Here is a 17,476-nt window from a genome sequence, read left to right as displayed (position 1 = left end):
CTTAAAGGAAGATATTTTCCTTCAAAGTTTCAATGATGCTGTCAGTTGTATGTAATATGATAAAAAGAGGACACAGGCAAGGAGGTAGATGCTGAAGAAGGGATGAAAAACAAGAGACTGAAAGATGGGAAGTACTATTTTCTGCTTCTTTCACATACCCTTTTCCAAGTAATTCTTTAAAAAAAAAAACTATTATTATTTGGACTTTAAATTACTTCTCTTAAACACCCACTCACTCACCTTTTTAACTACTTTCCCTTGCCCAACTTCCATCCATCCATCCATCTTCCTCCTTCTCACCCCTCAATTTCCAATCTTTTATAAAAAAAAAAAATTCTTTCAGGAATGTATTGCTCAAACCATGTTTAGATTGCTAGAGTTGTATATAGAATGGATAATTCAACATTTTACGAAACAACTTATTCTATTCAATCCAACAAGTATCAATTAAAGGTTGACTAAGCATTGTACATTGGGTCTTACTGCAAGATTCCATCCCACAATATCAGATGATTGTATCTTTTCTGATATTATTCCCATACAATTCGTGATCTTTAATTTTGTACATCTCTGGTTAATGAACACATCTCAAGTGATCCTCCTTACACCATACAAAAGACTGTTGGTACTAAAGGAATGGTGGGTATATGATGGATACAAGGTGCTGAAGGAAGAGGAGTACTAGTGTTTGGGAAGATGAGGAAAAGATTCATTTAGAACGAATTGATTGAGGTGCATCTTTAAGGAAAACAGAGGTTCATTCCAGGCATCAGGAACAAAGTTGTGGAGAAATTGGAGACAATGAAAATGAAAACAATACCACAAGAAAATGGGTTGCAGACTACATTTAAGTACAATTCTGGTCCCAAGGGAACCACTGCTTTCCTCTAGCTCAAGGTTTTCTTCTCTCTGGTAGACAAAGCCACTAAAGAATTGTTCTTAAACATAAGTCTGACTGTATTACTAACTGGCTCAATAAGCTCTAGTGGCTCCAAAATTCTATAATATGAATATCTCTATTTAGCATTTAAAGTCCTTTATAATTTGACACTTGTATAGCTTTTTAGAAGATTATTTTCATTCATTACGCTCATTCCTAAAATATCTCCCAAATCAATCAAGTTCTTTTCTTTTTTAAAAAACAAAATGTCAGTCATTACCCTCCTCCCTTACCCTCACTCTTACTGTGTTCATTCATCATTTTATAATATCTGACAAATCCAACATTGGTGGTACTCGTAATGCTTGTAAGACTTCAACACTCACTAGGGTCATCCTCTGCCTTGCTCACCACAGTGAGTCATGCTATTTTTCACTCACAGATACATCTCCTTAGCTGAAGAGGAAAGTATACTCCTGATATATCCCTTGTGATAGAATCTCTCATGTAGGTTAAAGACCAGAAACATGAAGACAAGGCTTTGTGTTCTGAGGGCAAATCCATGCTAAGTGCTAGAGAAAAACCTTCCAATCTATGAAACACTTCCACCTCCTAAGAGTGACTGTGGTGACACCAAAGATGGAACATACTAGGGCAATGGATGGGAATTTCTAGAGGGTGAGAAGTATGCTCAAATGTCTTTTAGATATTATTGTTCCAGTGTGCTTACCACATAAGGAAATAGCAGTGGCCATCAGTTTAACCCTGTTACAATCCAGGAACATGGACCTTTCTGCTACATGTCATATACAAAATTCTGTCTCCCATCTGTGTGCCTGAAATGAACTCAATCTTCACAACCTCCTCTTAGAATCCCTAACTTCCTTTAAACTTGGTTCATCTTCCATTTTCTACATGTTTCTCTTGACCACTGAACCTTTTCCAGCACAGTTCATCTCTCCCTAAATTACTTTGTCTTTATACATCTTTTGTATATACTTATAAATGCATATGCTATTTCACTTGATAGACGGTAAGTGTCTTGAGTTCAATGATTATTTCATTTTTGTCTTCATGTCCCTACTTCTGGCACAAGAGTTATATAATTAGAAAAAGGAGGGAAGAAACAACTAACATTTACATAGCACATTAAGTTTTATAAATTATAGCTGATCCCAATAGCAACTTTACAAGGTAGGTCAATAATTATCCTCATTGTACTGGTGAGAAAATTGAGTCTGGGAAAGGTTTCATGATTTGCCCAGCTGTTCTTAAAATAGTTAACTACTATGTGAGGTATGATTCAAACTCAGTGTTTTAGTTTTAATTTCTAAGTCCTTCACTCTATCCATTATGTCACCTAGTTGCTAGTGAATAAATAACACCGAGGAAATGTTTGTTTCTGTCTTGATTGACAATCAGTTATAGAAAAAATATGGCAGCCTACCATAATTTAAAATAGCATATGTTGTCAGAACCTACTCTATAAAGTGGTTTTGCATAACTATTTCTCTTTGTTTAAGAGGGGATTCAATGGCTTTGTGGGGGGAAAGAGTTATTAGAATTGATAGGAATAAAAAAATTTTAAAGCATTTAAAAATAAAGCATACAAAGCAAAATAAAATTGAAAAGCAGCAGACAATTAAGAAACAATGATGATTTTTTGGGGAAGAGATTCACAAAAGTTACTTACTAAATATGATCTAAGTAATAGCAAAGAGGGGAGACTAAATGTTACACATATATTAAAAGTACAAATCAGAAAGAAGGAAAATTATTAAGAACTATACATAAGGGTTTAGTGTTAGTTGTTAGAATAAATGACCTGTTAGGTATGTCTTTTGTGTCTGAAATTTCTGATTTAAATACCCATTATGATGTCAAGTGACTTCTTCAGGTTTATACTCCCACTCAGATAAATTAAATGCCAATACATGGGCCTTGATGCAGGCAATACTTTTGTTTCTTGGTAACCACATTCTACAGAAAATCAGACACATTTCATTTTCACTGGGTTTGGAAAAAAGAATTAGAATCATAACGCAAAAAAAAAATTCTGGAAAAATAAAATCCAATTTACTACTACTTGGTTTCAACTCCTTCCGAATATCTTGACGTACTTCTTACTTCACTTGATGCTCAAAGTCTACTTAGAAATTATTGAAAGAATTGCTATATGAACCATTTCCACTATGCTTCAAGAAAAGGGACCAAGGACTTACCTTAATAGTTGGTTAATTGAGTCAAGAAGTCTTATTAGCCCTTAAATAGGTTTTATGTATTCTTTGTTAGGTCATTTGGATCCTCTACTTCAGTCCCCTGAAATCCCACAAGGTATATTATCTTATTTGCCATAAAATGTTAGGGGAGAAATTTGGGAAACAAGAAAATTCTTGTCATCATTCCCTTGCCATTATCTTTCAGTCATGGCTAGCATAATGTAATCCATGAATAAATTGAAGACTAGGAAAATTCTTAATCTTTGCATTCCCAGTGTCTACCACTCTCCCTTGCATTAGGCATCATCATAATCTTCTTTCGCTGTCTTTATTGGTCTTTAGGAAACATGAGCTTATTTTCTAACTTAATTTTCCTGGCCCTGTACTTATGGGTTCATGCCAGAGTATTTAATTTGTCATTAGTTATATGTTCTATGTTTCTTTTCTTCAGTGATAACCTGATGTTTTGAAACCTGAAATTTGAGTATAGATGGGTTCATCTAAGAGAACTCATTCTTTTTCCTGACTATCCAAAACCAACATGATAGATATGCTTTCACCCATGTTTTCTATAATATCTTTTTCATAAACCAGTTCCTCTTTATTGGTTATCTCCAGGTTATTGATCTGGAGTATCACTTCACCTTAATTACTTACTTTACTCTCTGAGAGATGATATTACTAGCAAGACAATTTAATAATTATCAGATGGGGGGAGACTTGCAGCAAGCATATATATATATATATATATATATATATATATATATATATACATAAATAATTATAGTTCCCTATCATAACTGTATCTTGCCTGTGTGATAGTTTTATATTAGAAACGTAGCATTCATTTCCCCATCTAATCTACAATGATATCACATCTGTGCCTGCCTTTTTTTCATATATTTTGATTTAGAAGGAATTTAGTGAGTCTAAACCCAATCATTTTACAAATGAGGAAACTGAGGTATATTGAGGTTAGTGATTTGTCCAAGGCTGATAAAATAATGAATGTTTAAGGTAGAATTTAAAACCAATGTATTATCCTATTGGCTAGCACTCTCTTATTCCATGACTGTCTCCTAAATGTATTTCACTATTTTCCTCTTCAGTTTCATTGAATTTCAAATAGATATGTAACCTTATGAGTACTGGTGGTCCTTCACAGTTCATTCTAACAAGTTTCTTTGTTTTATTTTCTTTGAACAAGGAACATTTCCTGTTGCCATAGTCTAGACTGGGTACTCTTCTGCTAAGTCTCCATGAATTCTATCAGATTCTATCATTTTTACATGGCTAAAATGTGAGGCTACTTTGCCTTTTATCTACAGTAGTGTAGATAACTGAGGTCATTAGATAGGAAGATCTATTCTAATGCAAATCAGTGATTTCCTTAACTGCTCTAATCTATGTCTAATATATTTCCCTCCATAATGTTACTTAGGGTGTACATTTTTGTCCCTCTAATTTTCATATCCATAATCTTTAATTATATTGTAAGCATGTTGGGGGGGGGGGGGAGAACATGTTCATTGTTTTGATATTTATTGAAGATTTCCAAAATAACTAATTTATTAACTTATAGTAAAAAAATCAAATTATGTTCTTTAATATTATTTTCTGTATAGCTAACTTTCACTTCTTCTATATTTCTTTCCTTTCTAGAGTCCCAACAAAGAAACACTGAAAATAGCAATTTAACTATTGGGAAATCACTTTTAGACAGCTAGTGGGACACAAAAGTTAGAAAGTCAGCCTTGTGACAGAAGTCTTTGATTCTTGTTCCCACACATTGGTCTAGTCATTTAATCCTTTAGGTCTCAAGAAACTCCCCCCAAATGCTGATGTTGATCTACATTGGTAGAGGTATTGACACAAATAAAATCCTATGACTGGACTTGAAAAAAAAAAGTGTAGAGTCTGAGATTTTCTTATAGTATATTAAAATAGTTTTATATCCTAACTGGGTGAGTGAGCATGTGTTGCATAAACAATACACTATGGGGAGTACTCAAGAGGGGAAAAAAAAAAGATAGTCTCAATTTTGTGGTCTAATAACAAAAGAAATCTGATCCTTTAAGCCAGGAGTTCTGAACCTTTTCCTTTTATGTTGAAGGCCCCTTTCACAGTGTGGTGAAGTCTATGGACCCTTTCTTAAAGTAGTATTTAAAATGTGTGAAGTAAATATATCTAAAATTCCAAAGGAAACCAAATACATTGAAATATAATTATTTAAAAAACCAAAGTACTTTTAAAAATGTTTTCCAGATAATATATTGATATAATTTTAATAATAGTTTTCTGACACTTTTGATCTATGTCCTATTCTTTCTTCCCAACTCTCCATCCTCTCTAAAAGAACAGGTAATGTTTTATAGGCTGTACATATGTTATCATACAATATATATTTCCGTATTTACCATGTTATGAAAAATGGCACATATTACTTAAATGAGAAAAAAAATTCATGGAGGAACTAAATTGAAGAGTCGTATGCTAAAAATGCCTTTTTGAAAGGTTCATGCAGTCCAAGTTCCCAGTAAGTACTGACAATTGTAAATGACAAATGGAAAGTTAACTTTTAAATAATTGTAATTGAATAAATATTTATTAAGAATATAACGTGCAAAGTATACTGCAAAAAACTGGATATATAAAGAAAAAAATGAAAAGTCAACTTTGCCTCCAAAGATGATATGTTAAATTGTCCATTTTGTCAGGAATTGGTCCATTTTGTTGAAATCATTTAACTGTACAAATGAGAAGCAATTAAGATACAATTTTGACCTTATGTCATAGTTTAATGGTGTATTTAGAAAGTCCTGATAAATTTTAAATTCGTTCAGTTTTTAGGCACATTGAATTTGGATCCTATGTGATTTGAAATTCTATTTAGTGTTGAGGAAAGAAAGCTATTTCCTAGTTCAAAGAAGAAAAGCTTATATAGCTTCTGGGCTACCAAGGAGCTCTTATTAAACAGTGTTCTGATGAGTTAATGGTAATTGATTCAAAAAGGTATGGATTAAATTTCCCCAAAGGGCAATGGGAAAGTTAAACTGAAAATTGAGCCCCAAAGCAGAAATAAACACTTTCATTCACCTTTTAAGATCTTTAATCCTTAGTGATTTTTCTTTTATGTAACCCAGTTCACTGAAGCTTTCTCATTCATTTTCTGGGGTACAATGACATTTGGGATGTCTAAGGGGAGCTAACTTTGAAAGAGAAGCTAACTCTGAGTTGGAGTATGGATGTCAAAATTTGGAAGATTTAGAGAGAATAATCACTTTAAGGCAGAGGTTTTTAACCTGGGATTCATGGATCCCAGAAAAGGTCCGTGCATAGTTTTCAAGGGGTTTAAGCACTTAAAAGATAAAAATAGATTCTTCAACACACACACATACACACACACACACACACACACACACAAAGAACCTCTGTTCCAAGAAGCCTAGAAAGAGGGATAGGACAGTACAATTCCCCAGAACAAAGGAAACAAAATTAACATTTCCAGGTCCTTTGATGGATTTCCTGAAAACAGAAATTTCCAGTCAGGACTTAGCATCTTATTTTATCTTTAAAAATAGAAGTAAATTAATTGTAGTATGAGTAAGGCAACTCTTCTATGACCATCACTCATGGGGATTATTACATTTGATTAAAAAATATTTAGCAAGTGTCTTTTAAGTGAGGTAGCGTTAGGTTCTGGGGGGGGGGGGATAGAAAATTTGAAGGGTTATGGAATGCTTGCCCTCCAATTCAATACAGTTTCATAAAATGATAATACATGGAACCAAATAACACATAATATTAAGTACATTCAAGATTTATCACAGTATTTAACAAAAAATTGCTGGGAAAATTGGAAAACAGTAGGTCCAGACCAATATCACACCCTATACCAAGATAAAGTCAAAATCAATATATTACTTAAATATAAAGTATAATACCATAATTAATTAGGGGAACACAGAACAGTTTACTGGCAGATCTTTGGAGAGGGAAGAATTTATAACCAAAAAGACATAGAGGGTATTATAAGATATAAATTCAATAATTTTGATTATATTAAATTAAAAACTTTTATACAACAAACATAATGTAACCAAGATTAGAAGGGAAACTACAAACTAGGGGAAAAATAGAACACATTTCTCTGATAAAAGTCTAATTTCTCAAATAAATCAAGAAGTGAAATTTATACAAGAAATTCCCCAATTGATATGTGGTCAAAGGATATGAATGGGCCGTTTTCAGATGAAGAAATCAAAGTAGTCAACAATAATCATATAAAAATGTTATAAATGACTCTTGATTTGAGAAGTGCAAATTAAACCAATGCTGAGATACCACCTTACACCTATCAGATTGGGCAATATGTCAGTAAAGGAAAGTGATAAATGTTGCAGGGGATGTGGCAAAATTGGGACAGACACTAATGCATTTTTGGTGGAGTTGTGAACTGATGTAACCATTCTGGAGGGCAATTTGGAGCTATACCTGAAGGGCTATAAAACTGCTCAAACCCATTGATACAGCAATACTGCTACTTGATTTGTATTCCAAAGAGGTAATAAAATAGGGGAAAGGACATACTTATACAAAAATATTTATAGCAGCTCTTTCGGTGGTGGCAAAGAATTGGAAATTGAGTGGATGTCCATCTTCCTGGAATGGCTGAACAAATTGTTGTAAATGCTGGTAATGGAATACTATTGTGCTACAAGAAATGATAAGCAAGATTATTTTAGGAAAAGCTGGAAAGATCTGAAGGAAATGACACAGAGTAAAATAAGCACAACTACAAGACATTGTAAATAATAGTAGCAATATTACATGATGATCACCTGTGAAAACTTGGCTACTCTCAGCAATGCAGTGATCTGGGAAAATCCTAAAGGATTTTTGATGGGGAATGCTATCCACTTCCAGAGAAAAAAACTGTTGGTGTCATCTTATACGTCAATATATTTATGGTTTTATTTGGGGACTTTGGTTATGTATGAGTTTACCCTTACAACAATGACCTTACAACAATGTGGAAGTGTTTACATGATAATAAAAAATAAAATGCAAAAGAAAAATTGCAAAACAAATTCATATAAGAGTTTAGAGGGGGAATCTGGCTGATTTAGGGATCGTTGAGATCTTCTTAGAGGAAGTAATATAAATAGGGTCATAACTAGCTTGCTGAAATTTATCAATTGTACTGTTCAATTGTATTGTACTAAGATGGCAGTCATCAAAATAAATAGCAGGATATAGTCTTAAGAGTTTTTGTGGAGGTGGAGGACTTGGTTAGATATAACTGGCAAAGGAAGAAAAAAATGAATGTCAAAGATAAAGTTAAGGTTTGAAATATAGGAAATATATAAGAAATTAGGTCAATGTTTATCCTACAGACAAAAATAATAGTTAAATCAGAGGAAAGAAGGAATTAGGAAGAAAGATAATGGATAGAATATTATATATATTGAATTTTAGCTCTAAGTGGAAGGGCATCCAGACATGTATCCTAAAATAATTTGAAAATGAGAAGATGAAACTCACAATAATTCTAGACTAGAGATGGAGATTTGGGAGACATCTGAACTGAGTGGTAATTGAAATCACTGGGGATTAATGAGATTGCCAACAAGAAAAGGAGGAAATAAAAGACTAAGAACCAATTCCTAGATAAGACCTAATTTAAGTAGAACATGATGAATCTTTTCTTGTGACAATTTTATGAATAGAAAGGTGGAAAAAGCATCTATTTTATGAATGATTAATATAAGGTATGTGAGGTTGGAAATTCTTAATACCTAGAACTTTTCCAAAAATATTTTTAAAATCTAAAACATATATTTTTAATAAAAAAAAATTGCCTAGATATGGCTGGCCTGAAAACCATGTGGAGTTTAGTATCTTGCCTTAAGGTAGAGGTTACTCATCTCACACAGGTGACACTGCATTGCCGCATTAGGATTGTCTAAGACTCTAAAATCAAGACATTTGTGAGGATCTGAGTCCTCAGAGGTGGGTCAGAAGAAGACGTTAAAAGATGTACTCACATCTGCTGCTGGAAAGAGCCTGCTGAAACTAAATGCTGTTCTCTAGAAGTGCTGTTTGGAAGAATCTGAACCTGAAAAAGGTTTAGAGAGATTGACTTACATGAGCAACAGCAATCACTCACCTGCTGTGAACATAAGGAAGAAGCAGAGAAATAAACTGAGTTCAGATTTGGTTACTTTAGTCTTCACTAATGGGTAGGTAAACTGGCAGAGATTTTTCTCTGAAGTTTTCCGAGAAAAACTGTGTGCAGAGAGCAAGGGTGCGATTGGAGTAGAGATAGGTAGTGAGACTAGACTAGTTATTTTATTGATATCAATAACTCCAGGATAAGGAAATTCCCTCTATCAATGCAGGTCAAAAACTTCTCATCAATTTAAAGCTGCCAACTCTCAATCTATTGCACAAGGCTGATTCCCATGAGAACAGTGATAGGAAGAACAAGTTTGGAATTATAAAGCAGAAAGGCCAATTGAAGTTATAGTTCTTTGTGAACCAGGATGCACTATTGAACTACACATAATTCCTTCCTCTTCTCTTCTTTCCATTTCCATATTTACCAATGGGTGAAAATATATTTATTAAACACTCACTTTGTGCCAAGAAAATAACATTTCTTATGAAGCAAAGATAAATTGCTGACCATGAAGGACTATCTAAAAGGAAGAAAGGAAGCAATTTTAAAAAATTATCTAATCTCCAATTTTTCTTTAAGAATTCTGAAAAGTCTGCCAATAAATGCATTTACAAAACTAATGTAATCAGCAGCCCTTTCCCTCCCCCAGTCCTAATCTTCTTGGTACTTAAAATCTGTAATATTTTGGCATATCTCCCAATTCAGAAAACCAAGGGTGTTTGAATGATTTTTCCTTTATTTGTCTGCACTTCACTCATCAAAACGATTTTGTGTAAGATTAATTTTTTATCTAGATGTTCTTGAGACTTTTATAAACCTTTTAAAGTCATTTTTCTAAGAGAAGAAAGCCATGCAGCAAATCACTCAAGTATGTTGGTTGACACTCCAAAACCATGACTTTAGAATGTTTGAAATCCATCAAAATCTCTCAAGTGGTTCCATAAGGAGAATGTCAGTCCTCTAAGAATTGTAAGATCTCTATATAATAGGGTTGGTCCTCAGGGTATTGATATAAATTCACTCCCATTTTAAGGAAACCAATTATTTGTTTTGTAAGAAAATAAATTTATTTTATTTCATTCAACAACTTTATTAATTCTGTTGAAATTCATTAGCAAGTAAGTTTCTAAGTGTCCTTTGTGGATACCTAGTTGATACTTGTATGTGCTTCCACTAGTCAAAATTTTAAATACCTTTTCATGAACACAGTTGGCAATTCATTACAGTATATTTTAGAGAGTCATTTGAGATGCAGATAGGTTAGGCAACCTTGATATAGAAACACAATTAACATGAGTCAGGAGTGGGATGTGAATCCAGAGTGACTCCAGGTTGGGCATCCTGTCTCATACCTCAGACACAGACTAGCAGGGTGATGATGAGTAAATAAGTTAGCATTTCAGGGTGGCAGATGCCTAATGTGTGAAATGAGTGATGCAAGACATATAGCTTATGGTCTCTTTTATCTTCACTGGACATCACTTCCCTTCAGTACTTTGTGTTCAAGCCAAACTGACCTTCTCTCTGTTTCTTATACATAACCTCCTCCACCTCACAATCTCCAGACCTTTGTAACAGTTCTTCTTACCTTCATGTCATAGATTCCTCTCTTCCTCTTAAATGAAGCACAAATGTTATCTTTTATATAGTCTTTTATTATCTCCCCAAATGTAGAATCCTCCCTCTCAAACTATCTGATATTTAATTACTTTGTATTTTCATTTACATACATATATGTTATATAAAAATGAAAATATGCACATATATAAAAGTACATATATTTATAAATTTACAGAGTTTCCTAAAAGTTAATGAACTCCTAAATTTTGAGTTTAAGTGTGTACAAAGGTTTTGGGGAAACCTGTATATAATACAGGTTTGTATGTATGTAACAATATGTATACATATGTATATAGATTAATATATATACATAATCATACACATATCACTAGAATGCAAATTCCTTGTGAGAAGGTATTATTTCATTCTTTATTCTTATATACCCAGTGTTTTGCACAGTGCTTGGCAAACAGTTGGTATTTAATTAATGTATGTTGACTGATCAAAGAAAGAAATGAATATTAGTCAACCAACAAATTAATAATGATATTATACATTTTTGAGGATTTTAAATTCGCCAAGCATTGTACATATATGTTCTCATCTTGGCCTCCTAATCACCCAGTGAGGTTGACACTACAGATTTTATTTTTACAGATGAAGAAATTTAGTCTCAGAGAGGTCAAGTGATTTGCCCATTCATCACACAGTTTAAAATATTAGAGGTGGGATCTGATCCCAGGTTCTCCTGTCTACAAGCTGGACTCTATTATTCATACAGACTATCACCCTCATTCTACCAAAATGACAAACAGTACCAACAAGATATACTAGAGGGAAAACGTGGGAAATGACTTCTCAAAGGAAGAGAGAACTAAGAAATTAAAGACAAGAATGAGAGGAATGGAAAATCCAAGTGGGAAACTTCTTGTTTTTTCCCCCTCTCCTTCCCCTTTTTCCCCTCCAACTTCTTTACTGTGTTTTCCATAATATTTTTCTTTCTGTATATTTATTACCCGGGTTACCTCCTGAAATTGGAATAATGGCAGAATAAGAATGGATCTTTCGAACAAAAAAGACTCTATTCATTCAAATGTTTCCCCCCACTTTCAGAGTTCCAGGATAGACTGAACTTGCAGGTGAAAAGCAGCTGCAGGAGAGAACAAAGGGTGGCATTGCATCAGGAATGATTTATTCTAGGACACAAAAGCCATACAGCAGAAAGCAGAGAATGTGATCTGGACACAGGCATCCAGAATTAAGTTTTGTTTCCATTCTCTCTTTGCACTTGAGAAAGAATTCTCTATCTTTACCTTCCACTTGCTATTCACTTGGACTTTGGCATTATATCCAGAAACTCACCCTTCCTAGACTATGAAATCTTCTCTAAAACTCTCACCTCTTCATTACCTACTACTTTTGGGGCCCTTCTCTATTTCCAACTGGAGAGGGTAGAGGGTGAGACATCCAGGGAGGTCCTTCCAAATACTCTATTTAAGAAGGCCACCCAAGGCAGATACCTCTCAATTTCCTACCTTGACTTGAGAATTCAAAATGACTCACCATCCTCTGCTTCCTGCTTTTCTCCAAGTCCCCTCTTGATTTCCCCCAGCTCCTTTTTATGAATTGTCTTCCCCCATTGGACTGTGATATTGTTGATTGCAAGGACTGTCTTTATTCTTTTTTGTATATTGAGTGCTTAGTGTGCTATTTGGCAGATAGTGGTTGCTTAATAAATATTTGTTGACTATCATCCATTTATACTGCAGAAGGGTACAGAGCAACTGTTATCAAGCCATGCTTCTCTGAGCATCTTGTGAGAGCTAGACTTGGATGTTAGAGTCCTAAGTCACCAGAGGCCAAAACCCAGCCTCTCTCTGAAGTGACCAAGACCAGTGGTGGGAGAGCTAAAACTAAACTACGGCAGCTATGTTGAGCCAAATATCTACTTACCCCTAACAAGAAGTGACCATCCCAGGAAAAGATGCAGGACCCAGAGCCACAGAAGCATTCTGAGGATTAAATGCTGTTGGGTAGCATGAAGTCCAATGAAGAGGTCACTTAGGGAATGTAGCCCTGGCCTACTTTCCTCATAATCTGAGATTAAGACTAGGACTCTGGACACATATATACATTATCCTTCCATCTCCAAGATGTATTATTTGCTTAGATCAGAAATTCATATATATATCTTGCGTAGTGTGGGATTACAGACATGAATTCCCTCTCCCTAGTAATTTTGAACAATATTTATATAATTCTTCTCAATTAAATTCCAAAATTGGACAGCATGGATCTTAATTTGCCCTAGAACAGTGTCAGCAAACATTGTCACGCTAAGTGTCTGAGATCTTCCCATGTGGCTCCCAAGAACTCAAACTTGGAGGGAGAGGAGGTGAATTTGGAGCCCATGGAATCTCACTTGTAGTCCAGCACATTTCTCATACAACCTTCTTGAGTCCAGTTTCTCGCACACTTTAGCTAGAATGGTAATAGTGGACATTAGAGAAAGCAAGGATATAAAAAGGAGGCTGAGCCCAGTTATGAGGGCAGAACTGAGATTCTAGTCTGGGGAAAAAGATGAAAACATCAGCCTTCCTCCTTCTTTTGCCTGAAATGGGATTGGGTCCCTACTGGTATTCAGGGATTTTGCTGGGCAGTGATTTGAACCCTGAAGCTTGCCATTTTTTAGATGTGCTGCTTCATCTCTCCTTCCTCACTTCTAAGTATTTTCTGGCATTATGGAATTTGGGGATATTGGTTGCTGAAAATTCAAAAATTCCTTGTATGGCATTTTGAACCTCTGGAAGGAAAGTGTAATATAAATCCATAAAACAAATAAATATAACTGAAGGGGAAAAGAGACATCACACAGGAAAATTACATTAGATCTTATTAGGGTAGTTGCAAAAAATACCTAGCTTTTGCATAAAACATTAAGATTTGTAAAACAATTGAGAAACAGTTTCTCATTTTATCCTCATAACCACAATGTTTTGTCATATTTCCCAATAAAGAAACTGAGGCAAACTGATAGGATTAGGTGACTTTTCCAGTTTATTCAGGGTCACATAACTATTGTCTCAAATCCAGATTTAAAATTAGGTCTTCCTTACTCCAGGTCTTAAGACTCAGGGTCCATTGTTTGCTCTATCCACTGTACTGCTTAACTGCTATTAAAAATATAGTATATACGAGAACAGAATATTAGATAAGTAGCACAGTAGAGAGAATGACATTTGAAAGAAGATGATCAAGGTTAAAACCCCAGTTCTGCCACTTACTACCTTTAGGCTCATGGGAAAGTCACTTAATTACTCTGTGCCTCAGTTTCCTCAGATATAAAATAACAAAGCTGGACTTATAATGTCTGTGGTACTTTCTAGCTCTGAGTATAGGACACTAGGACTATGAGCTGAGGCTGCATTAGTCATCAAGAGAAATAAGGCCCAATAGAATTACCATTCACCTCAGCTACTCATCCCCTGCTATGATCTTGTTAATTCTCAGACTCCATTGCTCTAGGCTCTATGACTGTAAACCAGCATCCCTAGAAATTCCACCCAACCCCTCCAGTCAGCTCAGCAGCAACTTGAAACAGGCAGCTCTTTCATTTATAAGATGCAATTGTTTTAAAAATTGCCTCTATTAGAGAAGGAGTAATTGATAGACATCCCTTGGGGCAGTGGCTTGGAGAAACTGTCACAGGTAAAAAGCAGGAAAGTACACAAAAATGCCACTGCATTTTTTGATAGATAGAATAGAGATAGAACTGAACGGTAATGGCTAATGCCTCTAGTAACTGGATGAAAAAGAATCTCAAGCCAAGCTACTGCTGGAGAAAAACAACATTTACCCAGAAAATAAAGGAAGAAAAATATTCATGAGATGGCCAATGTTATACTTTTCATAAAGACGCATCAAGCTTGCATAAATAAATCCATCTTATTTTAAATCTCTGATGTCAGGGACTGAAAAAATCATCAAATAACAATCTTATTACCTCTTTCCTCCCTTTAATCCACCCACACTCAGAAATGATTCTTCTATACTTTTAAGAGCTCCTTCTTCTGAGTAGATGAAGAAAGGATGTGATACACAAGAACAGAAATGAAAATGGTCCTCACTACAAGTCAAAGAGTAGATCTAAACACTTAACAGTCTGTCTGGAGCCTTGACAAGAAGCATCTGCAATGTTGTACAAATCTTAGCATAAAAAAATAAATTTTATATTTACATACACATATATACATATATTTTTGAGTTTATTATATTAATATATTAAATTTATGTTCATGTTTACATTATATATTTAAATATATGTGTTTATAATTAAATATGTATATATATATATTTAGGTATGTTTCTTTTCAGAGCAAAATTGGCTATCAATACTGGACTCTCAATCACAGGATTAGAGAAACAGAAGACTGAAATATCTCAAAACCCTGAACTTAACTGTTTCATATTTTTAAAATAATGATTGCTTATCTCTCTTTTCCTAGACCTGGTAGTTTGACTTTATAGATATGGAATGAGCCTCTGTCAGAGAGCATAGAGATGCCAAGAAGCCAAAGTATCCATCCTATCCTGGGCCATCTCTAGGCATCTTCACTTTTGTCTCATCACTGAACTTCAGTGACTCTTGAAGAGAGACTGTGGCTCCCTTTGTGCCTTTGTGCAACTCCACCTCACTTAAATCCAATCCAGGAGCAAGTCAAGACATCCACCTCATATCCATTCACTAGTGCATCAAGACCTCAGGGCTATGATATCATTGCTCATTTTCAAACACAGTTAAAGTCCTATTCTAAGTCTCATTCAGGGCTGACTGTAGGAAACTCTGGATTCTTCAGGGCTGGGGTGGGGGACTGAGAAATAAGTAGATCAGTCTCTGCCAGGTCTAAAAAATGGTATTGGCACCAGTCTAGCTACATTTTGGAGAGATTTTCACAATGAAATATATACTCTTTGAAGGTGAGAATCAGTCTGTTTTTGGTCTTATATCCTCAGGCTTAGGGCAGGACCCTATCCATAGTAGGTGTTTAATAAAATATTTTAGAAGAACTGAATTGAATTCATCATCACAAAACCAATCATCATGTGACCATGTTTTTTTTGTCTCTTGAACAACAACTTATAAAGTTCATTTTACAAAGTCACAACAGAGATATTATTTAAATTGGTTATAAGGAATAGCTACACTGACAATATAAAACAAAACATCACAGATCTTCCTAGGATTTCAAACTAGAAAGAAATTTCAAGTTAAATCCAGGAATCTTAAACTTTATTCCAGTTAGCTCTTTGGTAATCTAACCTATGGGACCCACCACAGAATAAGGCTAATGAGCATATACAATAAAATATATAGAATCATAAAAGAAATCAATTATATTGTAAAACTTAATTTCATCTCTAGTAATAAAAATATTATATTTTTAGAGGTTTATTAAGGATTATTAGAAATCAGGGATACAAAATAAAAACCACATGCCCATGGCTGATTAGCCAATTTAGAATCCCTGTGCTTAGCTTACCACTAATACTTCTTACATCATTGCAATGGCAGAGAGGAGAGCATGGTAGGCATTATTGCCAGTTAAATACCAATTGTGATCTCACCTATGTTGAGACTCAGGTGAGATTATATGGAATTCTGGGAAAACTGTAACTAGTTTTGATGAAGTCCATCCATCCTCTATGTGACAATTTACAAAGTCAAAATAGAAAAAAAAGGCTGGGTTTTTTTATATGAGCTTATTAAATAATATTTGTTCAGTATAGTTATCGGGGAAAAGCAACAGAATATAATAGTAGTTAAAACCCAGTACATTAAAATGATTCAGTGTAACAGAATAGTATCAAATACATTAATATATGAACTCAAAACCAACAAAATTAATTCTTAAAAAAACAATAAGCAAAATGCAATAAAATACAGATTTTGGTAAAACATTGGAGTCTGAAAAGCCTTAAAAATATAACCTCCAGTCTCATTAAAGTTTGTTTTTGTTTTGTTTTTATCCTTTGAGATGCCTTTTGTCAGTAATGTGGAATTCCCCATAGTGGAGAACATGGGTTTTAGGAATCTCAAACTGGGCAGGCCCAAATGGCAAAGAATTGCAGGGAGATTAATTTTTGTCCTGAATCTCAGGTAAGGTAAGTAAAAGGATCTCTGCACTAAAAAAATATCCTTTGAAATAGGCAATGCACTGCTCTCCCATAGACTATGCCATACTTGTAACTTCCTGTTTGAAAAAGTCTCTTCCTTCTCCTCCTTCCAACCCCCTGAGATCCTCTGCCACATAGAGGCTAATTGTTGCCTAAGGAAAAAAACACCCCAGTTTTTACCAGTTGGTTTGTGATTCTGAAGACACAGTGTCAGCTACCAGCAGCCTGGGTCCTGGGGCTGACCTGGGGTGATCTGGCTCAGAGGATGGAGATCAGCTGGGGCCAGGGCCAGGGATGGGACTGGGGCAAGAAAGCAATCTGGGTCAAGCAGGTCCAGAGCAGATGGCTGGAGGCAAGCGCAGATGGAAAGCAGAAGCAGGCAGCAAGAGCAAATTGAATCAGAAGCTTTGTGAGGGTAGGTGAAAAGCCTTGGCTAGAGAAACATGGCTTAAAAAAAGAAAT

Source organism: Monodelphis domestica, chromosome 5 (assembly GCF_027887165.1).
Source record: "Monodelphis domestica isolate mMonDom1 chromosome 5, mMonDom1.pri, whole genome shotgun sequence".
NCBI lineage: Eukaryota > Metazoa > Chordata > Mammalia > Didelphimorphia > Didelphidae > Monodelphis > Monodelphis domestica.
The sequence above is the reverse complement of the archived record's forward strand: the minus strand, read 5'-3'. Positions refer to the sequence as shown.